The 20,765-nt window shown below is 39.9% G+C and overlaps 1 long non-coding RNA gene across 1 annotated transcript; it reads right to left on the minus strand.

The window, feature by feature from the left end:
* Positions 1 to 2,057: 2,057 nt before the first annotated feature.
* On the minus strand, positions 2,058 to 19,686 carry LOC141276019 (uncharacterized). The gene is made up of 6 exons (XR_012324806.1): positions 19,411 to 19,686; positions 7,345 to 7,439; positions 5,328 to 5,499; positions 4,436 to 4,547; positions 2,466 to 2,528; positions 2,058 to 2,190 (listed from the first exon to the last, which is right to left on the minus strand). It is a non-coding gene; the product is annotated as an uncharacterized lncRNA (long non-coding RNA).
* Between the last annotated feature and the right edge of the window lie 1,079 nt (positions 19,687 to 20,765).

The following is a 20,765-nucleotide window of genomic DNA, read 5'->3' on the forward strand; positions in this document are numbered from 1 at the left end:
TGAAAGCCTGTAAAAGGCATAAGCTAAACATCCCTGGAGACACAGGCTCTGATCCACCTGACCTGGGGAGATGCCTAGCTAGTGTGTATCCGGGTCACAACCCCCCTGCATTAATTACTGTGAAAATGTTTGAATCAAAAGCAAGTATTATTGTTTGTATTATTACGGTTACTGTTACTACACCGACTTCCAGGAGGAGCTTTTGTACTCCTGATGGGAACTCTCACCAGACCCACTCACATGTAGTTAACATCAATCCCACTTTTCTATGGCAAGTCACTTTTTAAGAATCACACTTTATTTTTGTGCACAGTCTCCGAGTGCTGCATGCCACAGGAGCTCCACCCTATGACGCTTCCTTATCCTAGGGACCTGGGGGCTCGCAGTTTCCTCTGTTACCTGTTGGATTGCCTGCTCAATATGTATTTTGTGCTGTGACCCTTGTGGGGAGTGGCAACAGACCATATAATTCTCTATTCTAGGAATAGATATAAAACAAACATTTTAGCCTTTTTATATTTCAATCTCTGATTACTCCAGGCCATTGCCTTTCTGTTGTGCCACATGATTCTGCTAATCAAGTCCCTGTAATAACAGGATAAGGAAAGTTCCGTTTCTGCGGCTTATGGGAAACCCCAGAAATAATATTGTTTGTGCTTAGGGCCATACATTTTTTAAAATCTTTCTGCTCCTCCCTATGTTCCCTCTTCAAAAACTATATTGGTTTTCCTTTTTCCCCCTAGATTCCTTTAGTGATAATATGGAAATCAATCAAGGCATTGGAAAAAGCCATGGTCCTCTGCCCTCTTGTGTGACACCCTTTTTGAAATACACCAGCATGGGAAATTAACTTTACTGTGGAGTGTCATTGGTTGTTTGGCCTCCCAACAAAGTCGGGGTGCTGGTGTGGAACAGTCTCTGACGATCGTTTGATTGAACTGGCCATTCTATAGTGGTAAAAATGCCACCAATGAAAAAGTCTGGCACTGTGGTCATATTTGGCATCCATTCAATAGCGGAATATATCACACAACATTCTTACGGATACAGAGAATATTACAGGGTCCTGATAAGGCTTTGAGGGGTGTGTCACCGGTCTAATTTTGTTGCCCTTAAAATAGCCCTTTCTTCAAACACAGAAAATCAAGAAACACCACAAACCTCTATGATTTACAATAGATTCTACATGTCAGTATGTGCAATAGTCTTTACCTTTGGCTGGCTTCAGTACGAGTCGAAAAGATCCTCGATAGAGTTACAGGGTTTGTAAAGGGAAAATAAATGTTTGGGGCAATTCAAATCAATACATCTTAAGCAAGCAAAGCAAAACATCAGAGGGGTCTCTGTAAGGTAGAGAACAGATCGCAGCTTAGTCAGGATTTCCGTAGTAGCCTGAACAAGGCCTAAATACGGCTGGCAGAAGCATCCCATGCTGTCTGCCAGCACCCATGTGACACTTCTGCCTGCCCTCTACCCCAGGACAGGTAGTCCTGCCCTTGGAGTTGGAGCAGACAAACTATCTTTTCTGACATGCAGATTTTGTGCTCATCTCTGTTCAATCCCCTTAGAAACACGTTTTATTTTCAGTGAAAAAAAAATCACCATTAAAGCTATATCAAGTTAAAAGAGCTTTGCCAATGTTTGCTCTCTGCTACCTTTTAAACCAATTAAATACCTTTCTCTGATATTTTGTCCATTCAGATCTGAAGACCTTTAAAGACTGTGGTTTTATTTTTGTGTTTACATTCCTTTGGTTTGCATAATTTCCTTGATTTATTGCATTCTTAGTATTTATTTTAAGCCAAATGTTTTAGTCTTTTTTATTCATTTTTATGACACTAATTTGTAGACGCTTAGTAAAGTCTTATGAGAAATAAGTGGATGAAAGTATTTCCAAGTCGACTCGGTGGACTGGGAATTTTTTTCAAATTTAAATTTCAAAAGGGTTTGCAAATCAGTGGATGGCTACAAGTTGCCATCTGAATTATTTTCTAGGCTATTTTAATTGACTCCACTGTATGGAAACCAAGTGTGAATGTTAAGGTGAATTCACTGTATACCCTTTACCATCCAATGTCCTTGTACACAAGATTTTCATGTCACTGGGGTAGCTCACTGTGTTGGTTCTTCTCCATTTAGAAAGGCTGATAACGTACTGAATCGTCTGAGATCAGGAGTTCCAGATTGACCCTTCGGGGAAAAAAGAAAATAGCAAGAAACAAACTTTTTTTCTGTGTAAAAACATCGATCCTTTGGGAGTGGGGTGGGAAATGGGGGTAGGACATCATAAACTCTAGCTGTTTGAGTTTCTGAAATTTCATAACCTCAGTAGACACCAGCAAAAATTTCAGCTTTTCAATCCACCACCAACCACTCTCTCCTCCACACATGAGACTTTAGCAATTTGTCTAGAATTTGGTTGGGTAAGCAAACCTTAGCTCTCCTAAGTGGTGGTCCTCACTTACTCAATGACAACTTGCACTGGGGATACTGCTCGCCTTGGTCACGCTTTCCCACAGCTCCGAACTCTGAAATACACAACCAGGTAGAACAAGCAATGGAAAAATTTACACCACTGTGTCCCATGAAAATGTTTCAATGTTTAGTTTAGGTATTGCTAACTTGTGCTATTAACCTTCTGACAAGCAGTGTAGTATTGTTTGTTTTGGGTTTGTTTTTGATTTGTAACCATTTAGTAGTCCCCAGCTAGCTACCAGTACAGATTTTACCCCATGGGTAGGATTCTACTGTCAAGCCACGTAACAAAGCACACTAATCCAGACACTGCAAATGGAAAATATGAACCAAAAAGGAAATTGACACCGATAAGTTGAACAAACTCTCCATTTTTGATATTTGCATGCTCCCCTATGGACTGGCTGTGGCAATGTAATGCCTGTATAATGTTTTCAAATAAAAATAAATGCTTTATGAAAGCACAGAGTTCTTGGTTTTCTTGAGTGTTTGTCTGCACTATGACAACCAGGGAAGCAGCTCCTGTGGGATGCTAGAAATAGCAACGAAAGTAGATAGCAGGGTACATGTCAAAATAAAAACCAGAAAGAAAATATTTCCAAATTAGGAAGGGCACAGTTGGTCTCAGAGCTGTAGCTTCGAAAAGCCAAATTAAACACATTTGTAATTTGCAAAATTAATTATTTATCTAGGTACTTAAGAAGGCTCTGGGGCTACAACCTCCAAGCCCACATTTAAAACACATGTAGGACAATTATAAATTTACCCCCAAGAAACAATTTCTCATAAAGAAGAAAGTTTTGTGTAAGCTGCCCTCAGCACAATGCCAGACAAAGAAAGAGCATTAACATTTATAAAGCAGGACTGTTTGTGTTTCTGCTCTGAACTTACACAGCATCTTGTCATGGTCACTTCTCCACGAACTGCAGTCACCCAGTAATTTTAAGTACCGAGAAACGATTGTATATAAATTTACATGTTCTTGTCATTTATGTTCATAATCAGACCTCAAAAATTAAATGAGCTAAAAAGACTGTGTGTCCGAGTTATATATTTAAAATCTTAAAAGGAAAACAGTCATTTTTCAAGGGAAAAAAGGAGCAAGGAGTGGCACACAGCCTTTATACAGGGCTCTTAAGTAGAGATCCATTGTGATCTGCTTTTATAAGTAGAACAGTACTGCACATCACATAAATAATTTGTTTAAACAGAGTGATTCAGTTTTAAAAAAGTTTTTCCTTGAGAAATGTAACTCTTTCTCTAAAGTATTGTTTATTTTTCTTTAGTAAACTCTTTGATCATAGATGAAATACAGTTGAACTTCAACTCAGTCTGTGTCTAAGTGTCCAACAATTCTAAATTATTGGGGTCCACATAGTATACCTAATAAACATATATGTCATGTTTAGCCTGCCTTCCCAGTGAATTATCATTTTCTTAAGAGAAAGAATTGGGTTTCCTAAATGCTTGGAAGTTCTTGCAAAGGGAAGCTAAGGCAGTACTTGAATGGTTTTTGTGATTATTAGCATGACGAAAAAGAGAAACAAGTAAAATTCAGCAAGTGAGCTGTAAGTACTGTATTGTCTTGATGTTCCATAGGAAAACAAATTGAATATCTGCAGTAATAGGGACTGAAATCAAATCCAGCTGATCTATTTTCAGGCCCCACGAAACACCTTGCTCATGGAAGGCTCTCACATCTTTTTTTTTTTAATGGAATCTAACTTCTAAATCAGAAATACAAAGTACAAGGCTAAGATATTCTATTACAAAATATTCCCCTTTTCCTTCTACAACTAAGTACTTTTTTCTGTAAAATTCCTGTTCTTGGAAAGAAAGGCATCACGAGGTCCAATTAAACCACCCTTGAATTTTTTAACAAACCCTTAAAATGTTAGTCTACTCCTTCAGGTTGACCCTGGGATAAAAAACAACAAAGTGAAGTTCTTTTTTCACTTACAAATGGTGTTTTTGAATGCATAACATTGCTTCTTAATTATGTACACTGATCTTTCTTTCTTCTTTCTTCTCTTCCTTTTTTCTTCGATTTTTTAAATTTCTTTTTCTTTTTTCTTTCTGTGAACATAAACAGAGGACTCATTCTGGGCCACCTACTCAGTCTCTGTCCTTTATTCTCTATGTGGTCAAAAATGTTTAATTCAAAAAAAATTATAATACAGCTGGAAAGCCCCACACCTACCAGATGGCCTTTCATTAGTGCCTGAAAGGACAAGGCATTGTGTGTCACTTTTTAGACAGCCAGGCAAGTCGCCTCCAAACGACACTGCAACCTGATTAACAGGGAAAACTAATGATCAGAGTGGGGAGGTCCCTGGGAATACACTAAAATTAGGGGCTTCCATCTGGATAGACAAAGGCCTGGTGTAATATGACTAAATCTATAAAAGCATGAAAATGAGCTTGTTCACCAGGCCTCAGCGTCAGAGCTGGGAACCATCCCATAACGCTTGAAGGATAATTTCAGGATGGATAAAGATAAATATTACTTTTTACACAACGGGGAGTAATCTTCCTGAACTCATTACCCCACAGTGATCGCACTGGCTGAGAATGTGTTATGTCACCAAATAGATGAGAATGCTACAGTCAGGCAGTAAATAGGCTGTGTAATTCATTATCCAACCCGTCAAGCAGGCACTCAGTAATTATGCCTGGACAACAGGTCCATAGACTCAGTCTGTTGCAGGCGAACCTGGCTGTGTGGTCACACTGGCTTTAAGAGGCATTACACCAGTACATCCCCAACCCTGGGAACTTGGCAGCACTGTGGATAGCTATGTCTTTGGGCTGCTAGATGTCGCTGTCTGAGGTTAAAACATCAGGATGACCACCTGCCTGCAGTGGTGAGGCTGTTATTGGATTCTCCACTCCTGGGGGGCAGCCCCGGTCTAGGTTCTCATCTTACTGTTCAGGCTTCTCCTCCCAAACGTCTGAGGTCAGGGGTGGTGAAGTGAGAGAAGTTCCAGTGGTAACATCTCGAATATCTTCACCACTGTGTCATTGCTAAATGTGTAAAAAAGTAAAAGCAAGAGAGAATGTGAGGCTAAAGGAAGCAGTATTGCTGGAATTATTCAGAAGTAAATTACACTCGAGGGCAACACACCCATCCATTTCAAGAAATGCTGAGTAACGGATAAATGTGTGCATGCATGAATTCCTCATGGGAGGAAGAAGCAGATCCCCAGGTGCTGAAGAGCACATGCCTCATGGCGGTGGGTCAAAAGCCTTCTGCACCTGACATTTCCCCCAACAGTGTCCACAAATGCCATTTCTGGGATTTGGGGCTAAAAGGTTGAAACATGGGGTGATACCTACTTTTGTGCAATGTTGGGTCTTATTCCTGCCTTTCTTGCCCTTGTCTTTGCAGGTAGGTGAGGAGAATTACTTCCATAGTACTTGAAGAGGTTTGATAAATTTTAAGTAGTAGTAATAATTGCAGTTTCACAGATGGTTGGCCACTTGCCAATTTCACACTAAACTAGAAAAGCAGTTAAGAAAATCTGCTTGTTCCTAAAATGACTACTTTTCTAAATGAAATTATTAAAGAGGGAGGAAATGGGCTAATCACTGGAACAATCAAAACAGTCTCATTGAATGGACTTGAGGACACAGGAAAGGGGAAGGGTAAGCTGGGACAAAGTGAGAGAGTGACATGGACATATATACACTACCAAATGTAAAATAGATAGTTAGTGGGAAGTAGCGGCATAGCACAGGGAGATCAGCTCGGTGCTTTGTGACCACCTAGAAGGGTGGGATAGGGAGGGTGGGAGGGAGGCTCAAGAGGAAGGGGATATGGGGATATATGTATATGTATAGCTGATTCACTTTGTTATAAAGCAGAAACTAACACACTATTGTAAAGCACTTATACTCCAATAAAGATGTTAAAAAAAAAACAGTCTCATTATGGGACTCCCTGTGAGCTTTTGTTTGAATTCTCTAATACAGTTTTGGGCATTAAATAGGATTTTAAAAGCTAAATAGGTCACTCATGCATAAATGGTTGAGTGAATCACATAACTGCTTTATGGGCCCCGTGATTCTGCCTATCAGGCTGCATTTTAATTAAAAGGAAAGTTGTCAGGGATAGAGGACAACTTAATGTGAGGAGTTTGGTGTCGTAGTTGAAGACTGAGACTTCACTTGACATTCAGTTTTCAATTCATAATTATGACCTCCAAACAACTGTGAAGTTCATCTTCATTTCAGTCACAAGCTTAGACACAGAATTTGAGAGCTAGCGGGAACACTGGTGACCATTCCGTTCAAAATCTCAAGTCATGTCATGGCATCTAAGGGTGGAGATGGTTTAGTTGAAGAAAAGATGTTTAGCCTGGAGAAGCTATAGCCTTGTTCATCACTGGCAAAATTTGGTAGATAACAATATAGTGTGTGGTACTTCTGTAAAAGAGCCTGCTCTGTGATCACCAGAAACCAGTGTCAGAGAGCTAATGCAGATGCTTCCCGTTCAGGGGCGGGGCAGTTTGTTAGGCAGCTTGGATAAATGGTCCTTAGGAGGATCCCTATTTCCAACCAACTCCAGAAGTGGAATCCCAAAAAGAAAAGAAAGGAAAAGCACCCAGTACATGCCCAAGCTAGACTGCCTTTGCCCTTTGGATTGAATCCATCCAGCCGAATACACAGACGGGAAATTCTCCCTCTGCTACTCCTATTCAACATACAAGTGTAAGAGGGGTCCTTGGGACTGGCTTTGCCTGTGATACTCCCAAATCCCTGGGGGGATTTCCAACTCCCAGACACCCACTAGCCCTCACTCCTATATTCTCCAATGACCTGGCAGGTCAGCATCACTAGTGAGGCCACCACCCTTGCGAAACAAGTTACCTGCCATTGAATGAAGACCCGACTGCACTCAAAGGTGAAGAAGCTTCTAGTTTCCTCCTTATTGGCACAACAGAAACCACTCAGTCCAGTGGCCCCTAGAATGCAAGGATGGGGGGAAATAAAAGTCATTGAACAAGAGATCATGGTAACTGAAGCTTTCAATTTTTTTAAGCAAAATTTGCCCCTGTCTGCCCGGAGGCACCAGAGTCTCTTTAGAGCCCTCAGGGCTCTGTGGGATCACCACCCTCTACTCCTGGGTTAATGGGGTGAAAACACCCTTTTACTATTTCTCCTGTGGTTGGTCGAATGGATTGCTTCTGTTCATAATACAATCTCCTTTCCTTGATTCTTGACATTGTAAAGGAATAGATTTTTATGTACTAATGTAATTTTGATTATTTACATTATCATGATAAATTAGAAAGTCTTCTTTACGGTACAACGTAACTCCCATCTGTTTCTAATGTGATTGTACCAGCATCCGAGTTTGGGCATCACACTACTTCTGTCTACTCCTCCTGAAGTGACTGACCTAGCTTCACGGCAGCATCCACGTCTGCTGCCATCTTCTTAGCTTGGTCTTTCTACTTCATTAATTCATTCTTGCTCACTGCTTCTTTGAGAATTTCAGGAAAATGGTTTTCTTTACTTTAGAACTCAACTGTATTTGATCTTTCGTCTTTAAAATCATTTAAGAAAAGGACAAAACTCTACAGAGCATGAATGATTGTATCTCAGATACTGTGCCTAGGCTATATGCACATTTGCTTCAAAAATTAGAATAGAATTAGATTTTTTAACATCACACTGCATGTTAATTAAATGAAAATAGTCTAGGTCCTAAATTACAATGATTTAAAAATTGCATATTTTTAATTTAAAATTATTATTTTTCTAATGTCCTTACCTGTCAACACCATACATCAATATTCCCATATTAGCAAAACACTGTGAAATGTTTTACTGCTGGTGGAGTTGGTTTATGCCATCCATCCTGCAGAATGAACTTACTTTCCTCAATTTCTCTTTCTCTTGCATTTTCACTTCCAACACTTAAAAAAAATTTTTTCTACACTATTCTTTTATTCATCCAATGAAAGGTTCTTGAGAGGAAGTTGTGACCAAGAAGATAATGTGGAGATAATAATATATAGCAAATAATTCAGTGTTATCCTTATGACAAAGAACTAAAAGGTTTTCTTGTCTTATACACTTTATCCTTAGAAGAACAGAGTAATAAGTAAAAGTATTAATACTGGAGTTGAAAATCTAAAAAATAAGGCAATAAATATAGGCCCCCCAAAATCAAACTAAATAAAATTTTGGTGAAAGTCAGATGTTTTGCTCCAATCCAGCTTCTGCCTTCAATTGGTCCATTTGCAGCAAATGGACAGATGTAAACAGGACTCCTGACAGACCTAGCTCATCTCACATGTTCAGCCAAGGTAGAAAAAATGGGTGCCAGCAAAACTTTGTGCCTACAAAGAGGCCAAGTCGAGACACAGTAAGATCAACATAATAAAGGCCATATATGACAAACCCACAACCAACGTTGTTCTCAATGGTGAAAAACTGAAACCATTTCCTCTAAGATCAGGAACAAGACAAGGTTGCCCACTCTCACCACTATTATTCAACATAGTTTTGGAAGTTTTAACCACAGCAATCAGAGATGAAAAAGAAATAAAAGGAAACCAGACAGGAAAAGAAGAAGTAAAGCTGCCACTGTTTGCAGGTGACATGATACTATATAGAGAGAATCCTAAAAATGCTACCAGAAAACTACTAGAGCTAATCAGTGAATTTGGTAAAGTAGCAGGATACAAAATTAATGCACAGAAATCTCTTGCATTCCTATACCCCAAAGATGAAAAATCTGAAAGAGAAATTAAGGAAACACTCCCATTTACCATTGCAACAAAAAGAATAAAATATCTAGGAATAAACCTACCTAAGGAGACAAAAGACCTATATGCAGAAAACTATAAGCCACTGATGAAAGAAATTAAAGATGATACAAACAGATAGAGAGATATACCATGTTCTTGGATTGGAAGAATCAACATTGTGAAAATGCCTCTACTACCCAAAGCAATATACAGATTCAAGGAAATCCCTATCAAACTACCAATGGCATTTTTGACAAAACTGGAACGAAAAATTTCACAATTTGTATGGAAACACAAAAGACCCAAAGTAGCCAAAGCAATATTGAGAAAGAAAAACGGAGCTGGAGGAATCAGGCTCCCAAACTTCAGAGTATACTACAAAGCTATGGTAATCAAGGCAGTATGGTACCGGCACAGAAACAGAAATATAGATCAATGGAACAGGATAGAAAGCCCAGAGATAAACCCATGCACATATGGTCACCTTGTTTTTGATAAAGGAGGCAAGAATATATAATGGAGAAAAGACAGCCTCTTCAATAAGCAGTGCTGGGAAAACTGGGCAGCTACATGTAAAAGAATGAAATTAGAACACTCCCTAATACCATACACAAAAATAAGCTCAAAATGGATTAAAGACCTAAATGTAAGGCCAGACACTATAAAACCCTTAGAGGAAAACGTAGGCAGAACACTCTATGACATCAATCACAGCAAGATCCTTTTTGACGACTTCCTAGAGAAATGGAAATAAAAACAAAAATAAACAAATGGGACCTAATGAAACTTCAAAACATTTGCACAGCAAAGGAAACCATAAACAAGACCAAAAGACAACCCTCAGAATGGGAGAAAATATTTGCAAATGAAGCAACTGACAAAGGAATAATCTCCAATATTTACAACCAGCTCATGCACCTCAATATCAAAAAAACAAACAACCCAATCCAAAAAATGGGCAGAAGACCTAAATAGACATTTCTCCAAAGAAGATATACAGCCAACAAACACATGAAAGAATGCTCAACATCACTAATCATTAGAGAAATGCAAATCAAAACTACAATGAGATATCACCTCACACTAGTCAGAATGTGCATCATCAAAAAATCTACAAACAATAAATGCTGGAGAGGGTGTGGAGAAAAGGGAAACCTCTTGCACTGTAGGTGGGAATGTAAATTGATGCAGCCACTATGGAGAACAGTGTGATGGTTCCTTAAAAAACTAAAAATAGAACTACCATACAACCCAGCAGTCCCACTACTGGGCATATACCCTGAGAAAACCATAATTCAAGAAGATCAAGTGGGTTTCTTCTAGAAAGAAATCTCTTTGCTAGCAGGCTCCAAGTCACGATGTGTTTTAAAAGGAAGTCACCAGCATTTTAATCCTCTGTTAGAATCACAGATACCTAGCAGCTGTTATGAGATGAAAAGCCGTGTGGATGAAAGGCTCTTGGTGCTGCAGCCAGGAGTCAGTGCTGTGCCTCTGAGGTGGGAGAGCCAACTTCAGGACACTGGTCAACAAGAGACCTCCCAGCTCCACGTAATATCAAACGGCAAAAATCTCCCAGAGATCTCTATCTCAACACCGGCACCCAGTTTCGCTCAACGACCAGCAAGCTACAGTGCCGGAAAACCTATGCCAAACAACTATCAAAACAGGAACACAACCCCACCCATTAGCAGAGAGGCTGCCTAAAATCATAATAAGTCCACAGAGACCCCAAAACACACCACCAGATGTGGACCTGCCCACTAGAGAGACAAAATCCAGCCTCATCCACCAGAACAAAGGCATTAGGACCCTCCACCAGGAAGCCTACACAACCCACTGAACCAACCTTAGCCACTGGGGACAGACATCAGAAACAACAGGAAGTATGAACCTGCAGTCTGCAAAAAAGAGACATAAAACACAGTAAGATAAGCAAAATGAGAAGACAAAAAAAACACACAGCAGATGAAGGAGCAAGATAAAAATGCACCATCCTAACAAATGAAGAGGAAATAGGCAGTCTACCTGAAAAAGAATTCAGAATAATGATAGTAAAGATGATCCAAAATCTTGGAAATAGAATGGACAAAATGCAAGAAATATTTAACAAGGACCTAGAAGAACTAAAGATGAAACAAACAATGATGAACAACACAATAAATGAAATGAAAAAGACTCTAGATGGGATCAATAGCAGAATAGCTGAGGCAGAAGAATGGATAAGTGACCTGGAAGATAAAATAGTGGAACTAACTACTGCAGAGCAGAATAAAGAAAAAAGAATGAAAAGAACTGAGGACAGTCTCAGAGACCTCTGGGACAACATTACATGCACCAACATTCGAATTATAGGGGTTCCAGAAGAACAAGAGAAAAAGAAAGGGACTGAGAAAATATTTGAAGAGATTATAGTTGAAAACTTCCCTAATATGGGAAAGGAAATAGTTAATCAAGTCCAGGAAGCACAGAGAGTCCCATACAGGATAAATCCAAGGAGAAATACGCCAAGACACATATTAATCAAACTGTCAAAAATGAAATACAAAGAAAACATATTAAAAGCAGCAAGGGAAAAACAACAAATAACACATAAGGGAATCCCCATAAGGTTAACAGCTGATCTCTCAGCAGAAACCCTACAAGCCAGAAGGGAGTGGCAGGACATACTGAAAGTGATGAAGGAGAAAAACCTGCAGCCAAGACTACTCTACCCAGCAAGGATCTCATTCAGATTTGATGGAGAAATTAAAACCTTTACAGACAAGCAAAAGCTGAGAGAGTTCAGCACCACCAAACCAGCTTTACAACAAATGCTAAAGGATCTTCTCTAGGCAAGAAACACAAGAGAAGGAAAAGACCTATAATAACGAACCCAAAACAATTTAGAAAATGGGAATAGGAACATACATATCAATAATTACCTTAAATGTAAATGGACTAAATGCTCCCACCAAAAGACACAGATTAGCTGAATGGATACAAAAACAAGACCCTTATATATGCTGTCTACAAGAGACCCACTTCAGACCTAGAGACACATACAGACTGAAAGTAAGGGGATGGAAAAAGATATTCCATGCAAATGGAAACCAAAAGAAAGCTGGAGTAGCAATTCTCATATCAGACAAAATAGACTTTAAAATAAGGACTATTAAAAGAGACAAAGAAGGACACTACATAATGATCAAGGGATTGATCCAAGAAGAAGATATAACAATTGTAAATATTTATGCACCCAACATAGGAGCACCTCAATACATAAGGCAAATGCTAACAGCCATAAAAGGGGAAATCGACAGTAACACATTCATAGTAGGGGACTTAAACACCCCACTTTCACCCATGGACAGATCATCCAAAATGAAAATAAATAAGGAAACACAAGCTTTAAATGATACATTAAACAAGATGGACTTAATTGATATTTATAGGACACTCCATCCAAAAACAACAGAATACACGTTTTTCTCAAGTGCCCATGGAACATTCTCCAGGATAGATCATATCTTAGGTCACAAATCAAGCCTTGGTAAATTTAAGAAAATTGAAATTGTATCAAGTATCTTTTCTGACCACAACGCCATGAGACTAGATATCAATTACAGGAAAAGATCTGTAAAAAATACAAACACATGGAGGCTAAACAACACACTACTTAATAATGAAGTGATCACTGAAGAAATCAAAGAGGAAATCAAAAAATACCTAGAAACAAATGACAATGGTGACACAACGACCCAAAACCTGTGGGATGCAGCAAAAGCAGTTCTAAGGGGGAAGTTTATAGCAATACAAGCCCACCTTAAGAAGCAGGAAACATCTCGAATAAACAACCTAACCTTGCACCTCAAGCAATTAGAGAAAGAAGAACAAAAAACCCCCAAAGTTAGCAGGAGGAAAGAAATCATAAAAATCAGATCAGAAATAAATGAAAAAGAAATGAAGGAAACGATAGCAAAGATCAATAAAACTAAAAGCTGGTTCTTTGAAAGGATAAACAAAATTGATAAACCATTAGCTAGACTCATCAAGAAAAAAAGGGAGAAGACTCAAATCAATAGAATTAGAAATGAAAAAGGAGAAGTAACAACTGACACTGCAGAAATACAAAAGATCATGAGAGATTACTACAAGCAACTCTATGCCAATAAAATGGACAACCTGGAAGAAATGGACAAATTCTTAGAAAGGCACAACCTGCCAAGACTGAATCAGGAAGAAATAGAAAATATGAACAGACCAATCACAAGCACTGAAATTGAAACTGTGATTAAAAATCTTCCAACAAGCAAAAGCCCAGGACCAGATGGCTTCACAGGCGAATTCTATCAAACATTTAGAGAAGAGCTATCACCTATCCTTCTCAGACTCTTCCAAAATATAGCAGAGGGAGGAACACTCCCAAACTCATTCTACGAGGCCACCATCACCCTGATACCAAAACCAGACAAGGATGTCACAAAGAAAGAAAACTACAGGCCAATATCACTGATGAACATAGATGCAAAGATCCTCAACAAAATACTAGCAAACAGAATCCAACAGCACATTAAACGGATCATACACCATGATCAAGTGGGGTTTATTCCAGGAATGCAAGGATTCTTCAATATACGCAAATCAATCAACGGGATACACCATATTAACAAATTGAAGGAGAAAAACCATATGATCATCTCAATAGATGCAGAGAAAGCTTTTGACAAAATTCAACACCCATTTATGATAAAAACCCTGCAGAAAGTAGGCATAGAGGGAACTTTCCTCAACATAATAAAGGCCATATATGACAAGCCCACAGCAAACATCATCCTCAATGGTGAAAAACTGAAAGCATTTCCACTAAGATCAGGAACAAGACAAGGTTGCCCACTCTCACCACTCTTATTCAACATAGTTTTGGAAGTTTTAGCCACAGCAATCAGAGAAGAAAAGGAAATAAAAGGAATCCAAATCGGAAAAGAAGAAGTAAAGCTGTCACTGTTTGCAGATGACATGATCCTATACATAGAGAACCCTAAAGATGCTACCAGAAAACTACTAGAGCTAATCAATGAATTTGGTAAAGTGGCAGGATACAAAATTAATGCACAGAAATCTCTGGCATTCCTATATACTAATGATGAAAAATCTGAAAGTGAAATCAAGAAAACACTCCCATTTACTATTGCAACAAAAAGAATAAAATACCTAGGAATAAACCTACCTAAGGAGACAAAAGACCTGTATGCAGAAAATTATAAGACACTGATGAAAGAAATTAAAGATGATACAAATAGATGGAGAGATATACCATGTTCTTGGATTGGAAGAATCAACATTGTGAAAATGACTCTACTACCCAAAGCAATCTACAGATTCAATGCAATCCCTATGAAACTACCACTGGCATATTTCACAGAACTAGAACAAAAAATTTCACAATTTGTATGGAAACACAAAAGACCCCGAATAGCCAAAGCAATCTTGAGAACGAAAAATGGAGCTGGAGGAATCAGGCTTCCTGACTTCAGACTATACTACAAAACTACAGTAATCAAGACAGTATGGTACTGGCACAAAAACAGAAATATAGATCAATGGAACAGGATAGAAAGCCCAGAGATAAACCCACGCACATATGGTCACCTTATCTTTGACAAAGGAGGCAGAAATGTACAGTGGAGAAAGGACAGCCTATTCAATAAGTGGTGCTGGGAAAACTGGACAGCTACATGTAAAAGTATGAGATTAGATCACTCCCTAACACCATACACAAAAATAAGCTCAAAATGGATTAAAGACCTAAATGTAAGGCCAGAAACTATCAAACTCTTAGAGGAAAACATAGGCAGAACACTCTATGACATAAATCACAGCAAGGTCCTTTTTGACCCACCTCCTAGAGAAATGGAAATAAAAACAAAAGTAAACAAATGGGACCTAATGAAACTTAAAAGCTTTTGCACAGCAAAGGAAACCATAAAGAAGACAAAAAGACAACCCTCAGAATGGGAGAAAATATTTGCAAATGAAGCAACTGACAAAGGATTAATCTCCAAAATTTACAAGCAGCTCATGCAGCTTAATAACAAAAAAACAAACAACCCAATCCAAAAATGGGCAGAAGACCTAAATAGACATTTCTCCAAAGAAGATATACATAGTGCCAACAAACACATGAAAGAATGCTCAACATCACTAATCATTAGAGAAATGCAAATCAAAACGACAATGAGATATCATCTCACACCAGTCAGAATGGCCATCATCAAAAAATCTAGAAACAACAAATGCTGGAGAGGGTGTGGAGAAAAGGGAACCCTCTTACACTGTTGGTGGGAATGTAAATTGATACAGCCACTGTGGAGAACAGTATGGAGGTTCCTTAAAAAGCTACAAATAGAACTACCATATGACCCAGCAATCCCACTACTGGGCATATACCCTGAGAAAACCAAAATTCAAAAAGACTCATGTACCAAAATGTTCATTGCAGCTCTATTTACAATAGCCCAGAGATGGAAACAACCTAAGTGTCCATCATCGGATGAATGGATAAAGAAGATGTGGCACATATATACAATGGAATATTACTCAGCCATAAAAAGAGATGAAATTGAGCTATTTGTAATGAGGTGGATAGACCTAGAGTCTGTCATACAGAGTGAAGTAAGTCAGAAAGAGAGAGACAAATACCGTATGATAACACATATATATGGAATTTAAGAAAAAAAAAAATGTCATGAAAAACCTAGGGGTGAAACAGGAATAAAGACACAGACTTACTAGAGAATGCACTTGAGGCTATGGGGAGGGGGAAGGGTAAACGGTGACAAAGCGATAAAGAGGCATGGACATATATACACTACTAAACGTAAGGTAGATAGCTAGTGGGAAGCAGCCGCATAGCACAGGGAGATCAGCTCGGTGCTTTGTGACCGCCTGGAGGGGTGGGAGGGAGGGAGACGCAAGCGGGAAGAGATATGGGAACATATGTGTATATATAACTGATTCATTTTGTTGTGAAGCTGAAACTAACATACCATTGTAAAGCAATTATACTCCAATAAAGATGTTTTAAAAAAAAAAAAAAAAAAAAAAGACAGTATGGTACTGGCACAAAAACAGAAAGATAGATCAATGGAAGAGGATAGAAAGCCCAGAGATAAACCCACGCACATATGGTCACCTTATCTTTGATAAAGGAGGCAGGAATATACAGTGGAGAAAGGTCAGCCTCTTCAATAAGTGGTGCTGGGAAAAGTGGACAGGTACATGTAAAAGTATGAGATTAGATCACTCCCTAACACCATACACAAAAATAAGCTCAAAATGGATTAAAGACCTAAATATAAGGCGAGAAACTATCAAACTCTTAGAGGAAAATATAGGCAGAACACTCTATGACATAAATCACAGCAAGATCCTTTTTGACCCACCTCCTAGAGAAATGGAAATAAAAACAAAAATAAACAAATGGGACCTAATGAAACTTCAAAGATTTGCATAGCAAAGGATACCATAAACAAGACCAAAAGACAACCCTCAGAATGGGAGAAAATATTTGCAAATGAAGCAACTGACAGTGGATTAATTTCCAAAATTTACAAGCAGCTCATGCAGCTCAATAACAAAAAAACAAACAACCCAATCCAAAAGTGGGCAGAAGACCTAAATAGACATTTCTCCAAAGAAGATATTCAGACTGCCAACAAACACATGAAAGAATGCTCAACATCATTAATCATTAGAGAAATGCAAACCAAAACTACAATGAGATATCATCTCACACCAGTCAGAATGGCCATCATCAAAAAATCTGGAAACAATAAATGCTGGAGAGGGTGTGGAGAAAAGGGAACACTCTTGCACTGCTGCTGGGAATGTGAATTGGTTCAGCCACTATGGAGAACAATATGGAGGTTCCTTAAAAAACTACAAATAGAACTACCATATGACCCAGCAATCCCACTACTGGGCATATACCCTGAGAAAACCAAAATTCAAAAAGACTCATGTACCAAAATTTTCATTGCAGCTCTATTTACAATAGCCGGGAGATGGAAACAACCTAAGTGCCCATCATCGGATGAATGGATAAAGAAGATGTGGCACATACATACAATGGAATATTACTCAGCCATAAAAAGAAACGAAATTGAGCTATTTGTAATGAGGTGGATAGGCCTAGAGTCTGTCATACAGAGTGAAGTAAGTCAGAAAGAGAAAGACAAATACCGTATGCTAACACATATATATGGAATTTAAGGGGAAAAAAAATGTCATGAAGAACCTAGAGGTAAGACAGGAATAAAGACACAGACGTACTGGAGAACCGACTTGAGGATATGGGGAGGGGGAAGGGTGAGCTGTGACAGGGCGAGACAGAGGCATGGACATATATACACTAACAAACGTAAGGTAGATAGCTAGTGGGAAGCAGCCGCATGGCACAGGGATATCGGCTCGGTGCTTTGTGACCACCTAGAGGGGTGGGATACGGAGGGTGGGAGAGAGACGCAAGAGGGAGGAGATATGGGGATATATGTATATGTATAACTGATTCACTTTGTTATAAAGCAGAAACTAACACACCTTGTAAAGCAATTATCCTCCAATAAAGATGTTAAAAAAAAAAAAAAAGACACGGTAAGGGAATCCAAGTTAACTGAAATGATCTAGGTCTCCTTCTATTAGCCCAGAGTTGCTCCAGATAATGCTCTTATTTCGACCCACCAGAGGGGATTCCAAAACCTACCTCTACGTGGAACCTGAGACCACCTTTCAGCCACTTGCTTACAGATTATGTCCTATTATGAACACAAGATGATGGTTTTCTCCAGGAAAGTAAATTTGAAAATCCTTCCTCCTCTATTCCTTTGCAGCTCGACCTAGCAGCTGTGTCTACTTTTACCTTAATGGGATGTGTTCCTCATTTGAACATCTTATTCCAGCTGTCAATCTCCAGCAGAGCTGTGAACTCAGGCCTCCAAGATTTCTCTGAGAAGCCCAAGGGCAGCTGATAATAAGACCAAAGACATCAATTTTGCCGCATCCCATACCACATGTGGTTCAGAACAAGATAATGTTTGAGAACAAAGCAGTTAGACTACATTCCTCCTTCCTGGATGCAACTAGACCTGTGCTTAGGATATGATTTCAATGAATGCCTTTTTAAGTTAGAGAAATGAAAGCCCCCAAACAGGCCCAACCCAGGTTTTCCATTTGCGTCTATAATGGAAACAAGTTGCTCCCTTTATAAAATCAAGCCCTGGTCCTCTGATACTGACAATGGATAGAGACTCTCCCATCACTTGGGGGATAATGTGGAGCTACAGTAAGTAGTACCAGATCTTCAAGGGGAAGACGCAGCTCAGTGAAAAGTGTCAGATCTCAAGGGCTCTCCCTTTAAGGAGACCTTTGCCCGTTGCCAATCTTGGAGCATCCTGGCTCAAGATTTGAGGGGAGCCATTGCATTTTCTTTGAATCTGTTACAGATTTCTATGTAGCTGAAGCTATAACTGATATAATTCATTCTACTGTGTGCTAGACAATGGGCATTGTAGCGATTGTCCCACTGAGTCCTCAGAACAACCCTATGGGGTGGGTTGTAAAGTGTATCCCAGGTTTTTTCTTTTCTTGATGAGTTAGTTAATAGAGGCACGGATGGGTGATATAAAATCGCCAAGTTTACCCAATTAGCAAGTGATGAGGCTGGGCTGCAAACCCAGGTGTGCCTGACTCCAAAGACGGAAGATACACTATTGAACAAGATGTCTTATGATATCTCAGAAACCGGTTCAAATTCACCAAACCTTTGAGGAGGCACCTGCAAGAATCCAGTGAAAAGAAGCATGTGGGAGAGGAATGAAGTGACTCTGCATCCAAGTATAGAATGGGTTACATTGTAACGAGTAAGTCAGCTAGCTTAGGAAACCAACGCCAACCACATTCAAGGCTCTCCTTTGGTTCGGGAAATGCGTGACAGACAGATTCCCCCTGTGTAGTCCCAACAGTAACACTGGTCTGAGGAAAAGAAAAACAAAACAAAAACGGAAGAAGTACTAACTTGCTCTGGAGGTAGAAAGACGTAGTCGGGGAAATGTCCTTGACTCCTCCAAAGGCCCCATCCCGCCTGCCGAGGCAGCAGGTCCCTCCCACCCCCTCCCCCAGGGAGACATCTTATCTGTACCACCTCTCAGTAGCACTGGCACAGCCTCCTTCCTGAAGCACTTCTTTCCCTTGAAGTTTGTGGCCCATATTCGCCTGGCGTCCCCGCACCTCACAGTCCACGCAGGCCACTCCTTCCTGGTGTCCCTTACTGGACCCTCCTACTCACGCACAACGCTGAACGTTGGAGCTTCCCACAGCTCCGCCTTCAGTTTGCTTCTCCTTTTTATCTGCACTCACTCGCACTGCTTTAAACACCAGCTTCATGCTGACGACTCACTTTTGCATCCCCAGCCCAGACCGTTCCCTGCCTGTTCCACGTGTCCACGTGGATGTCCGTTGGGCCTCTTGAGGAGTATGAACAACAACATGGGGTCACTTATGTCAAAGGCTCTAAAATGAAGTCAGTAGGCCATTAAGGAAGTGGAAATTACATCCACACCAGATGCAGTAGAAACTTCTGACCTGGCCCTCCTGAGACCACCAGAACTTGTTTTCTTTATTTACCCTTTAGAAATCGCAGCTAGGCAACCGATTGCTGCCAAGTGACTGAATGCCTGCCCCGATCGTAGTTCTGTAAAAATAACGTACGTAATGTCTCTGGAACGTCTTTGTCAGTTGTCTTTACGAACCCGCCGTTTTCTACTTTCCTCAGAGCACATTTGAGTTGCTGCTCAAGCCGGTGCCTCCTGCGTTGCAATTCTTAAGATGGCAAACAAGCTCTTTTTCTCATTTGCAGACCTCTGCATTTCTTGGGCAACACTCTCCAACCTAACCGGTCCAAAACAGAACTTGTGATTCTCCCCAGATCTGTTTCTCCTCCAGTTTTCCCCATCTAACTTAATAGCACCATCATCTACCTGGTCGCTAGAGCCAAGCACCTCAGATTCACCCTCGGTGTTGTTCCTTTCATCAGCATTCGCATCCAATCCATCAGGAAGTCTTGTTAAATCCTATTGCTCATGCCCTGAAGATGATTACTCAGCACAGCTGCTTCTGCCGCCCCAGTCCAAGCCTCCTCCCTCTCTATCCCGAGCTGTGGAAACTGCCAGCTAAGTGCCCTCGCCTCTCTACCCCTACAACTCTACTTAGAGAGATCTTTTTAAAATGTAAATTACATCCTGTTATTTCCCTGTATGAACCCCTCCAGTCTCTCCCAATAGCTGTTAGAATAATATTCAAACGCCTTGCCTGGTTCTCAGGGCCCACCAGACCCGGATCCTGCCTAGAAGCTTTACAAGTGCATGTGTTTCTACTCTCCCATCACTCACTCACCACACCTGTGTCTCTTTCTCCAACAGACCAAGCCCGTTCTTACCGCGAGGCCCTCACGTCCTCTGCGTAGGATATGCTCCCCCTTCACTGCAGTTCTGGTGTTTC

The sequence above is a fragment of the Tursiops truncatus genome, chromosome 12 (genome assembly GCF_011762595.2).
Source record: "Tursiops truncatus isolate mTurTru1 chromosome 12, mTurTru1.mat.Y, whole genome shotgun sequence".
NCBI lineage: Eukaryota > Metazoa > Chordata > Mammalia > Artiodactyla > Delphinidae > Tursiops > Tursiops truncatus.